The 23,841-nt window shown below is 40.8% G+C and overlaps 1 pseudogene; it reads left to right on the top strand.

Annotated features, from left to right (window-relative positions):
• The first annotated feature begins 208 nt into the window (after positions 1–208).
• On the top strand, positions 209–350 carry LOC132762226 (U2 spliceosomal RNA; annotated as a pseudogene).
• The last annotated feature ends 23,491 nt before the right edge of the window (positions 351–23,841 follow it).

Raw genomic sequence — 23,841 nt, forward strand, 5'->3', positions numbered from 1 at the left:
CAAGAATTGGATAAAAAATAATGGAGAAGGAGGCAAACTTACACAAGTTGAACAAATGATACAAAAAGAAAGAGCTACGGGAGGATACCACAAACTGAGAGGAATAACTAGCAAATTGTATAAGATAATCAATGATTTATTACGGTCTTTGACCAGCACAGTATAAAATGGGGCACAGGTGCCCAAGGAAGGGAATCGCAGTTCCCAAAAGGCTTCTCGGCCTTTTGGCTAAGATCAAGTGTAGTATAAGATAATAATCGATATATTGATTTCATTTATTGTGTTGTGTTGTTGGGCTTGGACTCATGTAAGCTCCCACGAGTCCCCATTGGGGAGATGGTGGTGGGGTATAAATAAAGTTTATTATTATATTAGTACTAGCTGTCCCCTGCCACACGTTGCTGTGGCCCAGTCTGGTGATCTGGAAATGAAGTAATGAGAATGTGTTGGTTTCTAATATATGTAATGTCTTTATGCTTGAGGGTAAACAGTATTTCTTGTTGTTTCTTTGCCAGTGTTGATGTGGAGATTGTCTGGTTTGCCTACTCTGGAACATGTAACATATCATTGTCCTTCTTTAGGGGTCCCTTTGAAATCTTTGATACTGCATCTGTCATATACATATATGTGTGTGTGTGAATGGCTGGATGGCCCTTTGTCAGGAGGGCTTTGTTTTGTTGCCCTGGTGAAGGGAGCTGGACTGGATGGCCTTAAGGCAGCATTTCTCAACCTGGGAAGTCAATACACCAAGGGGGGGGGGTCACCAGGGGGGTGTCAGAAGGGTCACCAAAGACCACCAGGAAACACAGTATTTCTTGTTGGTCATGGGGTTTTTATGTGGGATGTTTGGCCCAATTCCATCGTTGGTGAGGTTTGGAATGCTCCTTGATTGTAGGTGAACTATAAATCCCAGTAACTACAACTCCCAAATGTCAAGGTCTATTTCCCCCAAACTCCATCTGTGTTTATATTTGGGCATATTGAATATTCATGCCAAATTTGGTCTAGATCCATCATTGTTTGAGTCCACAGTGCTCTCTGGATATAGGTGAACTACAACTCCCAAACTCAAGGTCAATGCCCTCCAAACCTTTCCAGTATTTTCTGTTGGTCATGAGAGTTCTGTGTGCCAAGTTTGGTTCAATTCTATCGTTGGTGGAGTTCAGAATGCTCTTTGATTGTAGGTGAGTGATAAATCCCAGCAACCACAACTCCCAAATGACAAAATCATAATTTTTTGATTGATGGTCACTCCTTGTGTAGTGAGACATTTTGTTGCCAAATTTGGTAAGTATTGGCCCAGCGGTTCTTTTGTTTTTAAGCCACTCATTATGACATGAGCATTTTTATATATATAGATTATATTATGTAGTCCAACCCCCTTCTGCCATGCAGGAAAAGCACAAACAAACCATCCCTAACATGGCCACCCAACCTTTGTAATAACAACAACAACAATAATAGGAGCAAACCCAAGGGCATCCAGTCCAACCCCCTTCTGCCATGCATTAAAAGCACAAACAAACCATCCCTAACAGATGGCCACCCAACCTTTGTAACAACAACAACAACAACAACAACAACAACAACAATAGAAGCAAACTCAGGGGGCATCCAGTCCAACCCCCTTCTGCCATGCAGGAAAACTACAAACAAACCACCCCTAACAGATAGCCACCCAACCTTTGTTACAACAACAATAACAACAATAATAGGAGCAAATCCAGGGGGCATCCAGTCCAACCCCCTTCTGCCATGCAGGAAAAGCACAATCAAAGCACTCCCAACAGATAACCACCAAGCCTTTGTGATAATGATGATGATAGCAGAAAGAGGAGCAGGAAAGAAGAGGAAAGGCTTGGAGAGGGAGAAGGGAGGGGGAGGATGGAAGTGTGGAGCCCCTCAGTATACTTCATGGAGCCCCAAAGACTCCACAGAGCACACTTTGAGAACCACTGCTCTAATCTAAACAAAATCCAAATGTAACAAACAAATTAGAGCAAATCTTCATCTGAATAGTAATTAAAGTAGGTATTGAGTAATGGATAAGAAAAAATGACCTAAATCTTTGGTGTTAAAAGTCTCCAGCACGTTGCAAATTAAAACAAATAGTAGCTAAATGTGGAACACCTCTGACTTTTCCTAAGGCAAACAGCTATTTTTCTTTATAATGTTTGACTGAAACAAAACCAAAAAAGGAACAGTTTGAAATGTGGAGCCACATGAGAAATGATCTATCTCTCAAAAACCCCATCTAATTTGTGTTATAGTGAGGTCAAATAACTAGAGTGAGTAACTGCTTAGATCATGTTCTGAGTTTTAGCCTTTTCTCTGGAGGAGCATTTCATTTCCAGGTCTTCTCTTGCATTATTGCTCTTAGCCAGATAAGATGTCTTTTGAAGAAAGAACAGTGCAGCAGACTTTAAGATCCTTTGTCTGCTTAGTCATGAGATAGCAGTCTTAAGTGTAAATCACAAAAAGTTGTCTCCCTGTTTGGGATTCTCTTTATCCTGTGATAAAAAGCACACTTCGTTCTCCCTGATTATTATTGACTCTGAAAAGCAGTGAAAAACTTGGGACAATTTTTAAAGTGTGGAATACTCAGATACAGAAGACAAAGTAATTTGGTGTATTGCAGTTGTATCAATTATTGTCCCCATTTCCACTGGTACAATTACTGTTCTATTACAGGGAAAACCAGCTGATTCCTAATCCATCTAAAACACAGACATGTGCTTTTCACCTTAAGAACAGACAAGCATCCCGAGCTCTGAGGATCACCTGGGAAGGAATCCCACTGGAGCATTGCAGCACACCCAAATACCTGGGAATCACCCTGGACCATGCTCTGACCTACAAGAAGCCCTGCCTGAATATCAAGCAAAAGGTGGGTGCTAGAAAAAATATCATATGAAAGCTGACTGGCACAGCCTGGGGATCACAACCAGACACAGTGAAGACATCTGCCCTTGCGCTATGCTACTTTGCTGCTGAGTATGCATGCCCAGTGTGGAACACATCTCACCACGCTAAAACAGTAGATGTGGCTCTTAATGAGACATGCCACATTATTGCAGGGTGTCTGCACCCTACACCACTGGAGAAATTGCACTGTCTAGCCGGTATTGCGCCACCTGACATCCGCCGGGAAGTAGCAGACAATAGTGAAAGGACCAAGGCAGTGACATCTCCAGCTCATCCCCTGTTTGGATATCAGCTAACGACTTAAATCAAGAAATAGTTTTCTAAGATCTACAGAGAAACTTGCTGGAACACCCCAGCAAGCGAGAGTCCAAAAGTGGCAGGCTCAAACCCAGAACCTCAACCAATGGCTGATACCAAATGAGAGACTCCCCCCTGGGCACACAGAAAACTGGGTGACTTGGACAGCACTGAGCAGACTGTGCTCTGGCACCACGAGATGCAGAGCCAACCTCAAGAAATGGGGCTACAAAGTGGAATCCACGACATGCGAGTGGGGAGAAGAGCAAACCACTGACCACCTGCTGCAATGCAACCTGAACCCTGCCACATGCACAATGGAGGACCTTCTTGCGGCAACACCAGAGGTACTCCAAGTGGCCAGCTCCTGGTCAAAGGACATTTAATCAACTACCAAGCTTGCAAAATTTGTGTTTTGTTTGTTTGTTTAAAAATGCAATGCAACTGTTTGGTCTGCTCCTGACACAATAAATAAATTACTGTTCTCCCAGTTCCAGTGTCTACATTCCACTAAAACACCTATAATGGGGACAACAATTTACTTATCTTTTCCTCAGGTTTATAACAAATATTATAAATAGGAAATGTGTTTATGTTGAGATTAATTTCACAATTCAGCAGCAGATCAGTTGCACAACTTCAGCGCTTTCCAGTAGCTTCTTCCTGCACAGTATTTTCAGTCAACTGCTCCCACAAACTGCAGTAACTCTGGAACCTTTTACAGACACATGAGCACATGCCCGGCCATTGTCAGTTTTACTATTGCTTTCCCCTCCAATCTAGATGACACTACAAACTTACCACAGCACACGGTTATATGTTGTCTTAGCAGACAGGTTCTTTTAATCAATTACATAGAGCCTTCAACAAACAGTATCACAGCACAAGGAGAGAGTATACACTGTACATGACTTCCTTATATACAATTCTATACAATTACACATAGCAATCTCTGATTGGTTCCCAACTCATTAACTTAACTCAGACCCAGGATTACATCATTCACAATCACCTGGACCAGGCCAGAACACATTCCCCAAATAATTCCTTATATACAGTTAATGCATGACTCAGCATTTCCAATAGAAGCCTATTAGCAGTGCATGACTCAGCTATATTACATTACAATACATTGTAAAACCTGACAGTTTATTATAGGTGTTTTAGTGGAATATAGACACTGGAACTGGGAGAACAGTAATTGTATAATTAGAGCAAAACACCTATAATAAACACATTTCCTATTTATAATATTTGTTATAAACCTGAGGGAAAGATAAGTAAATGTATTTATTGGGAGAAAATTTGACTGGTCTTAGGGTTTTATGTTCTTTAGTTCATAAATGCCCCTTACATTCTGGATTCATATCCAACCAAGAAATAATACTAATGTCTTTGGTTACTTGTGATTGGCAGTACTTTGATATAATCCTGTACAGAACTGGTTTTGTTACATTGATAATCTACCCAATATCATAATTATGATCCACATCATGCTAGTGGCATATACATTTTCACCAGCATATTCACACAAGGAAAGAGGGGAAAGGAGTAGCTTCCGTTGGCCAGGTAAGATGCTCCTTTGGTGCCCAAGAGTGGCCAGAATACGCCCAAGGACTCATCTAAGTAAGTAATCAATTGCCGGGGAAATGGAGCTGTGTTTGGAACTTACCTTGTCCATTGTTGCACACAAACATTAGATTCTTTATTTTTCAAGGTCTAAAATGTACATATACAAATATAAAACCCTAGGTCACTATCAGAACTTACATGCTTATGAATGTGTGTTTCTCTTCTTGCCCAGAATGACCTTTAATTAACAAGTGAATAAGGGAAATTCAGAAAAAAAGGATGATATGAAGTTGGACTACCCAGAGGCAACTGGTGGCATCCACAACAGTGAAGTTTGATAAAGTCAGTCCAGATCCAGCTGAATGTTGAAGGAGCTATCTGAGGTGCTGAACCCTACCTTCAAAATACATATATTCTGCATATTGAACACAGTACAACCCCTGTATCGTACTGTGTTCAAGACACCTGTGGATACCTAAAATTGTGGACAATCCTGAACCCTATATTTTCATTATATTGAGATGAAAGAATACCCTAGATTCACACTGGAGAACTTAGGGAGTTCCACAAATATTTCCAAGGGGATATTTTGTAGAGCATAGGTTTGGTTCTATCCAAATGTTTTGTGGAGCATAGGTATGATTCTATGTGAATATTTGGTGGAGCATAGGTAGTGGAACTCTCTGCCCCAGCGTGTGGTGGAGGCTCCTTCTTTGGAAGCTTTTAAACAGAGGCTGGATGGCCATCTGTCGGGGGTGCTTTGAATGCAATTTTCCTGCTTCTTGTCAGGGGGTTGGACTGGATGGCCCATGAGGTCTCTTCCACCTCTTTGATTCTATGATTCTATAGGTAAGTGAAACTCTGGCTTGCAAATCCGTGATAGGGAGTTGTGCTGTAGCTCCTTTAAAGAGAGTCCACCACCTTTCAAATATCTAAGGTCCATGCCTTAGTCACCTCTAGACTGGATTACTGCAATGCACTCTACGTGGGGCTGCCCTTGAAAACGGCCCGGAAATTTCAGATGATCCAGCGGGCGGCGGCCAGGTTGTTAACTGGGGCTCCTTACAGGGAGCGGTCATCCCTCCTGTTCAAGGAGCTCCACTGGCTGCCATTAATTTACCAGACCCAATTCAAGGTGCAGGTTCTTACTTACAAATCCCTGAACGGTTTGGGACCCGTCTACCTGCATGACCGCATCTCTGTATACAAACCCACACAATCCCTTCGATCATCTGGGGAGGCCCTGCTCTCAATCCCACCAGCATCGCAGGCGCGGTTGGTGGGGACGAGAGAGAGGGCCTTTTTGGTGGTGGCCCCTCGACTCTGGAACTCACTCCCTAAAGACATCAGACAGGCCCAAACCTTGGCAGTCTTTAAGAGGAGCTTGAAGACGTGGTTGTTCCAGTGTGTGGAGCAAATTACATATGAAAACAATGGGAGCAAGTGTGAGTAAGAAATGTCAACATAGGGCCCTTTTACACCCCAGGATTATAATACTATAATCTCAGTGTGATGACAACATCCCGTGGGATCCTGAGATTGTTCATTGAGACAGAAGTCTTTGGAATTCTCGGCTGGAAAAATCCCCTCTGATATCTCTGACCAGATGACTCAATCCCAGGAAGATTCCATTGGATGTAACTATGACAGATAAAGTACAAACATTATATAGTTATGTTAAAACTGTGAAAAGTCCTTGATAGTATGGTTTCCACGAGCACAGAGACAGGTATGCCCAGGGGCGGCTCAACCATTACACAAAGTAAGCCTTTGCAGTATAGTTGATTTTGCCCAGGGGCGCTCTTGAGGCACCTTTGGGGGGAAATAGACCTTGACATATGTGAGTTGCAGTTACTGGGATGTATAGTTCACCTACAATCAAAGAGCATTCTGAACTCCACCAATGATGGAATTGAACCAAATACAGCACACAGAACTCCCATGACGAACAAAATATATATATCAATGATTGGTTGGCGGGGGGGGGGGGCAAAATACTGTTTGCTTACTGTTGAAAATTACCTAGGGACACTTCTGGGTATGCTATTGGAAGTTGGAACTAGCTTTATGTAGCATATGTGAATGTGTAGTATGTTGAAATTTTAGAAGTTTTTCCTAGGACAAATGCAACTCTATGAGAAGTAACTTAGGCCCCAATTACACTTCCATATAATGCAGTTCCATAATGCAGTTTAACCACACTGAACTACATTATATGGCAGTGTAGACTCACATAATGCAGCACAGTGCAGTGAAAATACATTATATGGTCTGTGTAGACTCATAAATGCAGTTCAGTGTCATTAAACTGCATTATATAAGTCTACACTGGTCAAAAATGTGGTTTCAGGATACATTCTGTGGCAGTGTTGATGGGACCATGATCTAGCCAGTTTGAGAGTTAGACTAGGGGTGCTTCCCAAAACACTCTAAGGCATTGTAAAGTCATCTCATCTTTCTTTACTGGATTTTTCTCTTATAAGAAAAAACAAACTAAACTAAACAATGAAAAAAATAATCAAATGAAAAACATCTGTAAGTTCACGTTCCTCCTTCAACATCTAACATTGATATTGAATTTGAAATTATCTCTTTGGGTTGATTTTTAAATAGTTGTGTAAGTATACAGGGCTTCCTGTTTGTTAACTTTGCATTATGTTTGGTTTACTGGATTAATTGTCATGGTTTCCATTTAATGGAGCCATATATGCTTCATAAATATTCAGCTCATGACCCGTTTGAAATTACTAGTGTATGTATACTGTACCTTTTCCGTTTTAAACAGCCCCCGAATAAAGCCATATAAATATTTCTGAAACACACTGGACTAATTTATAGGATTAAATCATTTTTAAACATCCTGAATTTAGCATCTCTTTCGTAAGAGGTCATAGAGTCTGGGGACGCAAAGGAGGCATATACATGTCTGGTTTTGATGGATGAGTACAAGTACAAATGCTGCTTGAGCATATATGACTCCATTAAACAGAATCTATAAAAAATCAATCCAATAAACCAAACATACAAGAGTGAGTAAGAAATGGGCACTTCTAGACATACTGATTGTACAAAGTTGGGGAAAGAAGGGGACGGGTCAAAAAGAGTAAAACATAAAGTTTGCATTTTCCACTCAATCCTGTAACCAAACTACAAGCAACCATAAAATTAGAGAACTGGAAGAGATCACCAGGAAACATCCATTACAATCCCATTCTGTCATGTAGGAATACACAGTCAGAACATTCCTGACAGATGGCCATCCATCCTCTGTTTCAAACATCCAGAGAAGGAGACCCACTAAACTCTGAAGCAGTGTATTCTACTGTAAAACAACTCATACAGGGTGCAGCAGCATAACTTCCTTTTTTCAAAACTTAATAAAACCCATTGTATGAATCATACTTTTTTTAAATAATGTAGGCGCATACCTAAATTTTTGTTTTACGTAGTTTTGAAGATCAAATTAGGTAGGTGACGTCCCCCATTCTCCATACACTGAGTAAACCGATTTCTGGCATTTCTCATGACTCTTGCCAGCATAGCAGGCGTTATGTTGGCAATTTCTTCCTGGATGTTGGTCTTCAAATCTTGTATGGTTTTTTTTTTTAATCCCGTGTTTATATGAACTGTCCAAGGACCCTACAAGATTTGTGGTGTTGTGCTAAAAGTTGGAGTTTGTCTTGTTTATTTCCCATGCTCTGTGCATTAGTGTAAAGACATGTGAGCCCCTGAGATCTTCCCCCGAGCTGTTTATTTGGAATTATTGTGCTTTTGGTACTTGGTCCTCGTTGTGTTTGTGCAGCCCTCCGTTTAGCCTTCTGGTGGTTTCCTGACATTGTGGGTAAAGTAGTGTTCGCAAGGCTGTTGTCCCCCTCCCCTGGTGGACTTAGTTTAAAGTGTACCTAATGAGGTCTGCGAGTCTGTGAGCAAAAAGGTGTTTTCCTACTTGTGTGAGATGCACCCCATCCCTTGCCAGTAGGCCATACTCCTGGAAAAGCAGGCCATGGTTGAGGAAGCCAAAGTATTCCTTTTGACACCATTTTCTGAGCCAGTTATTGACCTGTATTATTTTCCTGGCCCTTGTAGGACTGTGTCTTACAACTGGGAGGAGGGATGAAAAAACCACCTGTACATTACGTTGTTTTAGCTTTGTTCCAAGAGCTTGAAAATAATTTGTGATCTTTTGAAGTATGCCTAACAGTATAATTGGTTCCTACATGAATCAAAGAGCATTCCGTTCCTCTAAGGAGGGAGTCGCCTACTACCAAAACCTGCTTACTTTCAGGCTTGACAGCGTCCCTTTTGTGCAATGTAGTGTGTAGGTCCCCAGAAAAGTGGTCCTGTTGATGTGAATTGTGTAGGTGTAAAGTGTTGTCCTCCTCCTCAACATTCCGGTGATGTATCTGCACATTTTGGTCACCCACCTCTAGACACAGTCTAATTTGACAATATCTTTCTTGAATTGTTGTACCCAGAACTGGACTCATTATTCCAGGTGAGGTTAAACCAGAGTAGAACAGAATGGGACAATTGCTTCCCTATACTTTTGTTGATGGAGCTTAGAATCACATTGGCTTTTTAGCTGCATCACACTGTTGACTCAAATCCAGTTTGGAATTTACTAAGTCCCCTTCTACACTGTCCTTATATCCCAGGATCTAATCCCAGGTTATCTGCTTTGAACTGTCTCCATCTAATCTCGGATAAGCAGATAATCTGGGATCAGATCAGGGGCGGCTCAACCCATTACGCAAAGTAAGCATTTGCAGTATAGTTGATTTTGCCCAGGGGCGCTCTTGGGGGAAAATAGAATTTGACATATGTTAGTTGTAGTTACTGGGATGTATAGTTCACCTAAAATCAAAGAGCATTCTGAACTCCACCAATGATGGACTTGAACCAAATATGGCACACAGAACTCCCATAACGAACAGAAAATATATATCAGTGATTGGTTGGGGGGGGGGGGGCAAAATACTGTTTGCTTACCATTGAAAATTACCTAGGGCCGCCTCTGGATCAGATCCTAAGCTATAAGAACAGTGTAGAATAGTCCTAAGTCTCCCATATAAGGCAAGTGTCTGCATTTCAGGTGTTAAGCCTAAATGTTGTACCTTTTATTCCTCCCCACTGAAATTCATTTTGTTGGTTTTGGACCAGCTCTCCAATCTGCTAAAGCCACTAACACAATCTGCTTTAAGAAGGTGAATAATGTCCTTTCCACTCAATGGTGTTTGGGCAGGGAGACGAATGGATTAAGCTGCTTTTGCCTTTCTTGTACTCTCAACAGCCAGTCTCCAATGTTACGTTTAAGGCAAACAAAACAAGTTGAGAGACTATTCACAGGCCCTGCTGTGTAAGATCTTCAAAAGGGTGGTCTGGAAGTTTAGAGTGCTGATAGACTGCTTACTCTTCATCTTTTTTATGCTGACTTTGTGTCAGTGAGAAAGCCCCAGATCCTTGGAGGAGTCTAGTTCATACATAGTTACATCTGCATCCGCAACCAGAAATAGGAGGAGCTCCTCGCTCATGCCTTTTCAAAAGAGGTATCTGTCCCAGGTCAGATAAACCGTTTTTTTCTTCTTCTGAATTTGGAACAAAGCACATCCTGTTTACAAAGCTTCTCATGCTGGATGCAAACAGCTGCTAACACTTAAGTGAGAAGATTCTTTCACTGCCCATCTTGCCCTCAACTTCTCTTCCCACCCATCTCTGCTAAGCCTCCTATGTCTTGCTGATACAGATATACAAAATGCTTCACTCATTCTCTCTTTTCTGACCAACTGTTGTTCCTCATACACTTTTGAATATATAGTTTTAAACCATAAGGAATGCATGGTTATAGAATACATGCTTATGGAAATAGAAAGAAGGGAACCAGAAAGTGAACTGTTATTGTTTGCTCTCTCCTTGAATTGAATTTTACAACTAGTGAAGGCACATACTTTCCTTAATTTTTAAGTGAAATTATTTGTAGCTAACTAGCTATCACATTATTTAACAGGCCAGAGTAAGAGCTATATCAATGGTTCTGTTTCTTCTATCTAGAAAGGTTAGTTGGGCAAGCATAAATAATTAATGCAAACACTTAACTCTGCAGTGTGTGTATGTTTTTTAAAGTACATTTGCATTGAATGTTTACTTGTGTGGGATTAACTCAATTAAACTGTCTCTACCACTGGATCCCATAACCCTACACGAAGTTTAAACAAATGCAGGGGCATCTACTCCAAGTCCATGATCTCTATAAGTATTTATAGTAAGACACTGACAAGAAATGTCTCCTTGCATCTTCCCTTTTTATTTATTTGTTTATTTATTTACAGTATTTATATTCCGCCCTTCTCACCCCACAGGGGACTCAGGGCAGATTACAATGTACATATACATGGTAAACATTCAATGCCATAGACATACAACATATATAGACAGACACCCAGAGGCCATTTAACATTCCAGCTTTCATGAGGGTATTCTGGCCACCAGGGGAGCTGTCGCTTCACTGTCCATTTGTGTCATATGTTCTGCAGTTGATGGTGCTTGGTGATGGAAGGGTTAATGTAAAGGGTTTAGTAATCTCTAAGTAAGAGTTCACGGGTGAAAGAAATTAAGGGTGGAGGTATACAAGAGATGGGTTGCAGCTGGGTGTTTCTGGATATAAGGAGCTAGCCTTGGCACTGATCTTTGGGAGAAAAGTATTTGTTGCATTTTGGTGGTGGATCTGTTGGATTTTTGGTGTTCTGACCTGTTTTCTGTAATCTTTGAATCCTGGAACCTTGAACCTTTGGACTAGCTTTTGACTATGGTAAACTCTTGATCCCTGGACTCTGTTATTGAACTCTTGTCATTTGACCTTTGGACTGGATCTTTTTGACTACTAAGTTATTTTTGCTGTCAGTTTTGTTTATTCTGTAGCTGTGTGCTATCTTTGTGTTTTATATTTTGGACTATAAAAACAGCCAGCAAGTAAGTGCTGTTTTAATTAAACTGTTTGTTAAAACTGGGAGTTTTGATTCATCTCTACCTAAATAAGGTAGAGCCCTAGCAACGTGACAATTTGTAACACTGATGAAGTACTTCCTCATTCTTTTCATGCTTGCTGGAGATTTTTATGGTGCCGTAAATTAGTTAAATTAGCCTCCTCGCATATGCGGTACCTAAATTTCCTATTTGACAGATGCAACTGTTTTCAGGCTGCAAAGGTTGACAGCAAGTTACACAAATTGGTCAGAAGTTCACTCCGACCCAGGCTGGCTTCAAACTCATGACCTTTTGTCAGTAATGATCTTAATTAAACTAACTCCCAGCCAGCTGTGCTACGGTCCCAGTGTTCCCTTTCCAATTATGTTCCCAAAAGCTGTCTCCTCACGCCACCAGTCAAGACATTACACAGCTATTCCTTTTCTAAACCGAAACAAGATGGAAGAAATTATGGGACAATATGGGAGGATAGCAAATTGATTATTATGTTACGAACCCCCGTGAAGTTCTGTGCATGAGGTAGAGTTATTGCAGAATAATTTATTGCTATTATTTATTTATTTAATTAATTTAATTTATATCCCATTTTTCTCCCAGCAAGAAACTTGAGAAAGCTTATAACATGATCAATACGGCTATACGGCTCTGGCCCAGCGTACCTGTCCGAACATATCTCCTTCTATGTCCCACCTCGGAGTTTAAGATCTTCTGGGGAGGCCCTGCTCTCGGCCCCGCCTCTATCACAAGTGAGGCTGGTGGGGACGAGGGGCAGGGCCTTCTCAGTGGTGGCCCCTTGCCTGTGGAATTCACTCCCCAGGGAAATTAGGTCATCAACATCCCTCCTCTCCTTCAGAAGGAAGCTGAAAACATGGATATGGGACCAGGCTTTTGGGTAATCTGGCAGACTGACAAGGTAATGATGACCAGAATTTGGAAAGGACTATGATAATGCTGAATGGACTTATGGATTTTAGAACTCGGTGAACGTTGGCCACTGTATTGGCTTTTAAATTGTTATTGTATTAATTGAATGTTTTAATTATTGTCGTTATTGTTGTTATGTATTTTATCTGATGAATTGTTGGCATCGAATTGTGCCCGTTGTAAGCCGCCCTGAGTCCCCTCCAGTGGGTTGAGAAGGGCAGGGTAGAAGTGCCCGAAATAAATAAATAAATAAATAAATAAATAGAAGATACAACTAAAACTCTGATGGTATAAACCTTTTAAAAATGAAATTAGTAAGCATACCATTTAAAACTGGATAAAACTATTTAAAAACATAACAGCAATGATAAAACACAGTACATCTGCCCCATCGAAAGCTCTACTGTATAACCTGTTAACAATTAAATGACTGTTTAGAGAAAAAAGAGGTGTTTGTCTACTGGTGAAAGGAGAACCACGTCAGGGCCAGTCTCACCTCTTGTGGAAAGAAATTCCACAAACAGTGGACCTGCGAGGATGGTGAGGCCAGGATAAAACCCTCTTAAGACTTGAGGAAACTTGTATAAGGAGATACAGTACTTTATAAAATCCTTGTTTGTAAGCCTGTCCAAACAGAACCATCTCACAGCGGTGCCATAGTTTTTCCTCTTCTCTTGCCCAGATCTGACAAAGTTCTGGAGCAAGCCAAACATTAATCCCCACAAATTATCTTGTAGGGCCCCGCCTACCAACTATTCTCACATGGTAAATTTGCAGAACAATATCTGCTTTGTAGAGGGCTCACATAATGTAGTGCTTTGCGTATTAGATTATGACTCTGGGGTCCAGAGTTTGAATGCCTTCTTGGTTCTCAAAGCCCACTGAGTAACCTTAGTCAAATGACATTCTTTAAGCATCAGAGGAAGATCGTGGCAACCTCCCACCACACCCCAAACAAATCTTTCCAAAAAAATCATGACTCCTGGAGTCATCATGAGTCAGAAAAGAGCTGAAGATCCACAACAATAACAAATGCTTTGGGTATTCTTGAATGCTCTCACTATCGATCTTTGCTTTGTTCTATATAAATGAATATTCAGTCAACCATACTAGCTACGTTCATGTTTTTTGAGGTTTCCATGGTCCACAAAACAAATAGCAATGGCTTATCTTCACCTTATCTTATTAAAGTAAGATATAGCCAGAGTGCCTAGGCAGTATATAGGAGCAGTGATCCCATCAAACATCCCACCAAACATTTTTATACAGTCATGATGTCTTGGCATCTTGCAAACAAGAATCAATAGCACCTTATTATCGCCATGTAGACACCACATTGACTGTTGCTTCTCAAACACGAAGTGTAATAAAAATCATACACAGGGCTGCCCTTGAAGACGGTTTGGAAAGTACAGCTGGTGCAAAGGTCGGCGGCCAGATTGTTAACGGGAGCAAGTTACAGGGAGTGGTCAACTCCCCTGTTTAAACAGCTCCACTGAGTTCTGAGAAGTTTCTGGTTCCAATTCAAGGTGCAGGTTATTAACTATAAAGCTCTAAATGGTTCAGGACCTGCCTATCTTCATGACCGCCTCCTCCCCTATGAGCCCACGCGATCCTTAAGATCTTCCAGGAATGCTCTTCTTTCGCTCCCGCCCCTGTATCAGGCATGTTTGGTGGGGACGAGAGAAAGGGCATTCTCATGATGGCCCCCCATCTCTGGAATTCCCTCCCCAGGAAGATTACGCTAGCACCCTCCCTAGCCACATTCTGCAAGGAATTAAAGACGTGGATGTTTTGTCGTGCTTTCAATTGACATCTCATATGACATACGACCTGTATCATGACCTAATCATCATTCAACCTGAATTCCTATATTACATGACTATTCAGATTTTGTAAGTTTAAACTGAATTGATTCTGATCCCGTTAAATTGCTCTGTTTTCATGATATTTCCTATGCTATTATACATTTCTATCCACCTTATTGAACCAATTATTCTTTAATCAGCTCGTATATTGGCCTTCCTCCCCCTTTCAAAATTAGTTTTTTGTTGCTTGATGCTTGTCTATTATTGTTATGCTGTTTTATGCTTTTTAAATTATAATTTGTTATTGTTCTGCTTTTAATTGTATGTTGCCTGGGCTTGGCCCCATGTAAGCTGCCCCGAGTCCCTTCAGGGAGATGGAGATGGAGTAGAAAAATAAAGTTCTTCTTCTTCTTCTTCTTCCTCTTCCTCCTCCTCTTCTTCCTCTTCTTCTTCTTCTTCTTCCTCTTCCTCTTCTTCCTCTTCTTCTAGGCTCTGGAAACAATAACTACAGCTCATAATCCACAAGCATTGAATACCAAAGTCAAGATCATCTATGCCATTATATTTCTGATTTCTGTGCTTGGTCATGAAAGCTGGACAATGAAGATATCTGACAGGAAGAAAATGAATTCATTTAAAATGTGGTGCTGGAGAAGAAGTTTGCCAAAAAATCAAATAAATGGATCCAAGAGCAAAGCAAATCTGAACTCTTCCCAAAAGCCAAGATGACTAAACCAATAGTTATAGATAGTCTTGCTCTTTGAACATATCATAAGAATATTTCACTTATGAGAAAGGTCAAGAAGACAAAAATAGTGCAGTACAAACCCACATGATCTCTTCGATCATCTGGAGAGGCCCTGCTCGCGCTCACACCACCATCGCAAGCGCGATTGGTGGGGATGAGGGAGAAAGCCTTCTCGGTGGTGGCCCCTCGACTCTGGAACTCACTACCCAAGGACATTAGGCATGCCCCGACTCTGGCAGTCTTTAGGAGGAGCCTGACAACCTGGTTGTTTCAGTGCGCCTTTCCAGAATAAGGAAACTCCCAGCAATATGTCCCTAAACGCACTTTATTAGTGATCTAGGTTTGTCTGCACATTTCATCCCTCTCCAAAACTTCTATCCTAGTTATATGTCACCTTGTGATGCCCAGCATTATTTTTTAAATTTTTAATTATTACATTTGGCCCAGCCATAGGTTTTTAAATGGGTCATGTTATTGTTAATGTTTATTGCTTATTTTTGCTTATGAGTTTATTTATTGTTTTGTATTACTGTTGCTATTGTTTATTGTTGTATTGTGGGCTCGTCCTCATGTAAGCTGCACCGAGTCCCTTGGGGAGATGGTAGCGGGGTACAAATAAAGCTTTATTATTATTATTAGTAGTAGTAGTAGTAGTAGTAGTAGTAGTAGTAAAAGAGAAATATTGTACTGCAGGTAACTAATATGATAGCCATTTGACTCATCCAAAAAGATGGAAAACATATATTGAAGACCACTGGGACAAATGGATGACAGAGTTGGGATAGACCAGTAAAATTCAAAGGATGAAGTAGAGTGGCTAAAGACTAAAAGAAGGTACATAAAAGCAAGCCATGTCAAAGCAGTGGAATATGAGGGTTATTTTTTTTCCTTTGTGGGTCAAGTCAGTATCTTCTGTGCTTGTGCCATAGGAATGCCCTCCATCCTAGAGCCATCTAGCTTTTAGGCTCAAAGAGCTGTAGAGTCTGCAGTGGAATTTAGATGCCAGAACTCACCAATTTAGAAATTAAAGATTAAAGGTAAGCAAAATGAAATCCAATGTATCTGCTGAACAAAAGCAGAAGAACATGCTATAACCATAGTTTTGTCCATTATAGATCATGAATCAGAGAAAAGTCAGGGGAAAACAGTAGTGATAGTCAAATTCCTCTTGAATAGTGTATATGCAGATACTACAAAAGTAAAATAGCCAATGATGAAATTAAAATGGAAATAAAATAAAATGAATAGAATCAGAAGAGATTGTTTTTAATGGGCAAATTATTTATTTATTTATTGTGTCATCAGCAACCATATCATTGTATTACATTTCTAACAGAACAAAACAAACAGATTAAAAAACCACAAATTTTGCAAACTTGGTAGTTGATTAAATGTCCTTTTACCAGTATCTGGCCACTTAGAGTGCGTCTGGTGTTGCCGCAAGAAGGTCCTCCATTGTGCATGTTGCAGGGCTCAGGTTGCATTGCAGCAGATGGTCAGTGGTTTGCTCTTCTCCACACTCGTATGTCGTGGATTCCACTTTGTAGCCCCATTTCTGAAGGTTGGCTCGGCATCTCGTGGTGCCAGAGCGCAGTCTGTTCAGCGCCTTCCAAGTCACCCAGTCTTCTATGTGCCCAAGGGGGAGTCTCTCATCTGGTATCACCCACGGATTGAGGTGCTGGGTTTGAGCCTGCCACTTTTAGACTCTCGCTTGCTGAGGTGTTCCAGCGAGTGTCTCTGTAGATTTAAGAAAACTATTTCTTAATTTCAGTCGTTGACGTGCTGGCTGATACCCAAACAAGGGATGAGCTGGAGATGTCTCTGCCTTGATCCTTTCACTATTGGTTGCTACTTCCCGGCGGATGTCAAGTGGTGCAATACCGGCTAAGCAGTGCAATTTCTCCAGTGGTGTAGGGCGCAGACACCCCGTGATAATGCGGCATGTCTCATTAAAAGCCACATCCACTGTTTTAGTGTGGTGAGATGTGTTCCACACTGGGCATGCATACTCAGCAGAAGAGTAGCATAGCGCAAGGGCAGATGTCTTCACAGTGTCTGGTTGTGATCCCCAGGTTGTGCCAGTCAGTTTTCGTATGATATTGTTTCTAGCGCCCACTTTTTGCTTGATGTTCAGGCAATGCTTCTTGTAGGTCAGGGCAAATGGGCAAATGCACTGAGTCAAAAGAAGGAAGCAGGCCAAGCTGTGAGAAACCAGCATGCGTTGTTTCATTAATAAGAAAAATACTTAAGGTCACTTAACTAACTCCCATACCGAACAGAAACCAAACCTTTTGAACAGTAGTTCTTCTGTCTTCAGGATAATGGTATTTTCATATTGTGATGTTGTTATCCATTGAATTTGCTTGAAGAGTCAGAAAAAATCAGAACTCTCAGGTATTTAGTCCGTTAGTTTCTGTGTTTTCTTTTCTGGCAGCAGGGAAAAAAACTGTAGCCATACTACTCCCCCATTCTCGCAAATCCCTCTTGGATGTCTCCCTTTTGAGCAACAGGGAGCTGCAGCTGATACAACAAAATACTGCCAATTCTATACACCTTGTGCAAGGGGAGAATTTCCTTTCTGTCTGGGGAATAGAGTTGGTTTCAACATTGTCTGGAATCCATCCACTGGCTCTGTTTGGCATTGGCATCATAGTAATGTAAATGGAAGGAACTGGAGTATCCAGAGGCAGAACATTTAGTAGCCCAAAATGAATAAGCGTTTTATTTTCATCAACCTGACAAGAGATTTATTGTCATGCTATGATAGATATAACAGCACATGTGCTGATAATGGTATTAAAATACTAAGCTGGTTCTTTTCTTTTTCCCTAGGGTCTTTGCTATTGTAGAAGAATTATAAATTCAGCTCATTGAATGTTTCTCTGCACAAATACATTTATGTATGAGCTCACCATTTGGTTGAGAGATGATTCTTTTGAAGAGAGGGGGAAAGATAGAACGGAGGTGGGTTATTGTATGACTTCAAGATCCTGAGTAAGGACCTCTTCATATGGCTGAAATTTGGTGGTTGCGATGTTATGTTGTTGTTGTTGTTGTTGTTGTTGTTGTTGTTGTTGTTGTTTTCATTTTGACCATGGAGCCACTGGCTCCCATCACACACCGGAAACGTACTTCCAAGGCAGCTCCATGGCAAAAGTGTGAAAAAACCTGCCACCACCAAAACATTGCCGGCAGCGAATGACAGGAGATTTCCTGTCTTTCCATAAGGAAAGATGGCTTTAGCTGGCTTAAGTAGGCTTCCCTCTGTGTGATGAGGTAGAGAGTACAGGGCGGGCATAGGACGACAGGTCCCCACACACCCTGGGAAGGCACCGCCAAAATCATGGTGCACATGTAGAGAGGTTCTAGGTTGGTAAAAAGAAATAAGATTTGTCAAGAGACTAGAAGATTGTGAGATACTGGAACTCACTCCCCAAGGATATCAGGCAGGCCCCGACGTTGGCAGTCTTTAGGAGGAGCTTGAAAACGTGGCTGTTTCAGAATAGGAAACTACAAGCACTTTGTCCCATATGCACTTTACTAGAGATTTAGGTCTGTCCGCATGCCCTACCTATTTGCCAAAACACCTATCCATTTTACCCGATCATGCCCAGCTTTTAAAAAATTTTAACCATTACATCTGGCCCTGACATTGGTTTTAACTGTGTCGTGTTTATTGTTAATGTTTACTGTTTGATTTTTATTTACTGCTGTATTGTTGTTGTCTTTTATTGTTGTATTGGCCTCGGCCTATTGTAAGCCGCACCGAGTCCTTTGTGATATGGTAGCAGGGTATAAATAAAGGATTATTATTATTATTATTATTATTATTATTATTATGCTGGAAGACGTAGTAGTTTACTTACTGTTTGGTGACAACATCATTTCTCCCATTACTATAGTAGATATGTAGAAAATTTTGGTATTTTATATCATCTTTGTAATTAATGTGAAGAAATAACTGTATTTTTTCAACGTAATAAGCACATTCAGAAAACTTTGTACATTGTTAATTGTCTTTCTCTTTTTCTTTAATCCCTTTCCTCTTCTTTTGTGACTATTTCATATTTGTCACAGTTTAATCTACTAACAATAACTCCACCTCCCCTCTTTATTTCTTGTTTTCTCTTTCCTGTTTTCCCTTTTCTTTTTGTTGTTGTCAGGTACATTGAAATTTTATTGTTAATAATAATACAAGAATAAGAATTTTATTGTCGTTAAATGCCTTCCAGTCAATTTCGATTTATAGTGATTCTATGAATTGGAGACCTCCAAAGCTTCCTATGTTTAACAAGAAACTTGACTTCCCTGAAAGACTTTATCTATCTCGAATGTGATCTTCCCCCCTTTCATGGTGTTCATCCACTCTACTTTACCTTCTCGGTGGTGGCCCCTCGGCTATGGAATGCCCTACCCATAGACATCAGGCAGGCCCCTTCGTTGCTGGAGTTCCGGAGGAAGGTCAAGACGTGGCTCTATGAACAGGCGTTCGGTCAACAAGGCAACTGAACTCATGAAGACGGTATAAATGAACAAAGGAATGGTAGAAGGATTATGAGAACGGAATCTGATTTTACTGAGGCGTTGATGACCACGTTGTTTTGTCTTGTATTGTCTGTCGTGTATATTGTGTTTTAATCTAATTGTTATTGTTATATAAATTGCATTGTAAACCGCATTGAGTCGCCGATTTAGGCTGAAAAATGTGGTATAAAAATAAAGCTAATAAATAAATAAATAAATAAATCAGGCATGTAGCCGGGGGGGGGGGGGCTTGAGGGGCTTCATTCATCCCCCCAAATTCTGATGGTGGTCCGCGAGAAGGCCTTACTGGTACATTATTTAAACTGTTATGTTTATTCATATCATGATCTGATCACCATGCTCAATATATCCCATATGCATGGGGGTATTGGGGTAACGATACCAAAGGTTTGCTAGTGTAGACCCTCTTTCACTCAGACTCACCTCACCCCCACCCCCAAAATCAAATGCAGCTCCCTCCGAATCAAAATCCTGGCTACGGACCAGCCTATCATTGTCATGTTTTCTAGTGAGGCATATGGAAGTTATAGCTGAAAACATCTTTAAAAAACACTAGGTTTCTCACCCCAGTATTATTATTATTTATATCCCACTTTTTTTCTCCATACAACTAAAAGCATTGCAATACTACTTAAAAGTACATGCTGATGTATCATTCTATCCACTTCTTCACTGTTATTTTTCTTTTCATTAATGTGTCCTTTCAAAATTTGCATTCCTGTACTTATTCACTCTGCACAGATTATCAAAACTGCTTCCTATTTTCTTCCAGGGGGATCATGAATCTTATCTATTTTGCTTCAATTTCATAATCCCTCCCTATCTTGTTTTGCTTTTGTTTTTAGAAAATTCACAAACATTGGCACCAGAGAGTGGAAATTCAACAAGAACTATGGGTTTGGGGCAGTCTCTTTTGTTTTGAGCTGCCAAAGCCTTTTAGGCAATCTAGTGTGGTTGGAGTTCTGGCTTAATAATTAGACATTTCCTATTATAAGTCATGATTCAAGCATACAATTTTACTTGGCAGAAATATAAGTGAAGAGGGCTGGAGGGGCAGCAATAACTGGAAATCTTCCTCTGTTAAACTTTGATGAACTTGATGAAAATCTGCCAGTTGGTAAAACTCTCTGTTCATTAGTAAATGTGACCTTGGGGCCTATTAAAGAGATGATCTCTTTTGCAGAATACTCAGAAGCTGGCACAGAAAGTTGAAATAGTAGCAACTAAGGAGGCACAAAAGTTCTAGTAAAATGTCGCTGAAGGGACAAGATTCATTACCAATTCAAAGAAGTCCTTTTGCACAGTGGAAACATGTCTCTGAGACGTTTTGAGTATTGCTGGTGCATGTCACAATTTTATTGCAGTGGGCGTAGTTGATGTGTCCCTGTGAACATGTGAAAACTTAGTAAGTGAAGTGATAGAATGAGGAGGCTTTGCATATTGGAAAGGTGATTTCCCTTCTGTTTATGAATATCTAAAAACGAGGACTTCTTTCTGACTGCTGCTTCTATACACTTTAAAGGGAAAAGTTGTCCTGGAAATGAGATGACAACTTTCACCACTGATATAATGTGAATGCTTTTTACTAATCATGTCTGCATAGAAAGTGCACCCTGAAAAAAAAACACTTTAAAAGTTTTGTTGGTGAGTCCAATAAAAAGATGGAGATACTGATGTGGATGGATCTGTTAAATATCCAAAACCCTCCTCATGCTGCCACCCCTCCATTATAACAACTTTATTAAAAGTGAGCAAATTCTCTAAACCAGATCTCTTCTGTTCTGGAATGCCTTAATCAAAACAAAAACAAGGAAAGACAGAAAAGTATTGTGGACATGATAAGAAGACAAATCTCACAACCTCTGAGAATGCTTTCCATAGATGCAGGCAAAATGTCAGGAGAGAATGCCTCTAGAACATGGCCAACCCAGTGATTCCAGCCATGGAAGCCTTCGACAATACAGAAGACAAATCTAGTTTTGTTATGGTAAAGGTAAAGGTAGTCCCCTGATATTAAGTCCAGTCATGTCTGACTCTGGGGCGTGGTGCTCATCTCCATTTCTAAGCCGAAGAGCCAGCGTTGTCCGTAGACACCTCCAAGGTCATGTGGCCAGCATGACTGCATGGAGCGCCGTTACCTTCCCGCCAGAGCGGTGTCTATTGATCTACTCACATTTGCATGTTTTCGAACTGCTAGGTTGGCAGAAGCTAGGGCTGACAGCGGAAGCTCACGCCGCTCCCCAGAATCGAACCTGCGACCTTTCGATCAACAAGCTCAGCAGCTCAGTGCTTTAACCCACTGCGCCACCGGGGGCTCCCAGTTTTGTTATAGAATGGAGGAAACATTTGGCAGATAAACTTCTCAGGACTAGGTTGAGTATCCCTTATCCCAAATGGTTGGGACCAAAAGTAACTTCACAAGGAGGGGGTTAGAATACCGATTGAGTATTGCATATCCAAATACCTGGAGACAGAAGTATTTTAGATTTTACACTTTTCTTTAGATTTTAGAATATATGTACATAATAAGATATCATGAGAATGGGACCCAAGTGTGAACATTACTTGGGACTCAGGTCTATACATCTCATATGCATAGCTTGGGGGTAATCTTATACAATATTATTCATAATTCATGTTGAAACAAAGTTTGTTTATATCAAACCATCAGTAAGCAAATATACCACTATCAACGCTGAGGATAAGAGATTTCATAGAATCATAGAGTTAGAAGAGACCTCATGGGCCATCCAGTCCAACCCCCTGCCAAGAAGCAGGAATATTGCTGATTTAACTAAATAGGAATGGTGGAAATGGGGAATGATGTTTTTAAGGCACTTAAACAATATCAAAATGTGGGACCAAAAAGTGTATGTAGTTACATATCCCCCCCCCCCCCCCACTCCACGGGGTTTTAATCAACCTTAGTTCTATTGTGGCTTAAATGGGCCTAGAATAGCCTCCTTGGAAACATTTTCACTGAACTGGAGAAATGTATTGGAGATAAATCTTGCCAAAGTTTGCGGTTATTTCCATCAAAAAAATTGGTAAAACTTACCATTCCAAAATGGTTAATCCACTAGTGTTACAATCACAATATTAATACCATCCCCATCATTCCTATCCAAATACAGTGTGTGCATACTTTGGCTTTTAGGAACCAGCCATATTCAATAAATTGTTTCCAACCCAAGTGGATGAAACTAGACCCAAGCAACTCAATAAGCATAATTATTTTCTAAGCTTGGAGGAAGGCCAATCATTCCTTAGTCTGCCGGTTTCCATGCGACTGAGACATTTATAAATCAAACTTTATATAAACAAAGTCTACAGTAAAACAATACAAAAGAATTAGAAGGAAAAGTAAGCATTGCTTTCATATATTCATTGCATGCACAGTTTATTAAAATCTAAACTGTGGTCATAAAGTAGTGTGTTCAAACTGATGCTAAACTTAAGTTATCAGTATGTTTTAGGGGAGGGGATGGCAACTATTGATGTGGAGAAAGGTCAGTGGTTTGTGTGGATGCTTCAGGACTCTGAAATCCCGAAGTACAGAGGTGTCAGGATCCAGTTTCCAGGGCCTTGGTTTTGGCGCCAGGAATCGGGGTTCTGACATTGGACCCTGATAAGACACCTGCAGCGGCTGACCCTGAAAGAAAACGGGTAAAGATTTGGGTGGGTGATTCACGCAGGGTTTTGTCTTGGCAGGAGTTGCATTTTTGAATGGGGGGAAAGGATATATAAGAGAGTGCCAACCAGCGGCAGGCACCCTCGGCTTTTTGCATGTCCATGTTTCCAGTAGTAAAGTTCAATGTATTGTCGAAGGCTTTCATGGCCGGAATCACTGGGTTGTTGTAGGTTTTTCCGGGCTATATATGGCCATGTTCTGGAGGCAATTTTTCTCCTGACGTTTCGCCTGCATCTATGGCAAGCATCCTCAGAGGTAGTGAGGTCTGTTGGAAGTAGGAAAAATGGGTTTATATATCTGTGGAATGACCAGGGTGAGACAAAGGACTTTTGTCTGCTGGGGCTAGGTGT

This window comes from Anolis sagrei, chromosome 1, assembly GCF_037176765.1.
Source record: "Anolis sagrei isolate rAnoSag1 chromosome 1, rAnoSag1.mat, whole genome shotgun sequence".
Classification (NCBI taxonomy): Eukaryota; Metazoa; Chordata; class Lepidosauria; order Squamata; family Dactyloidae; genus Anolis; species Anolis sagrei.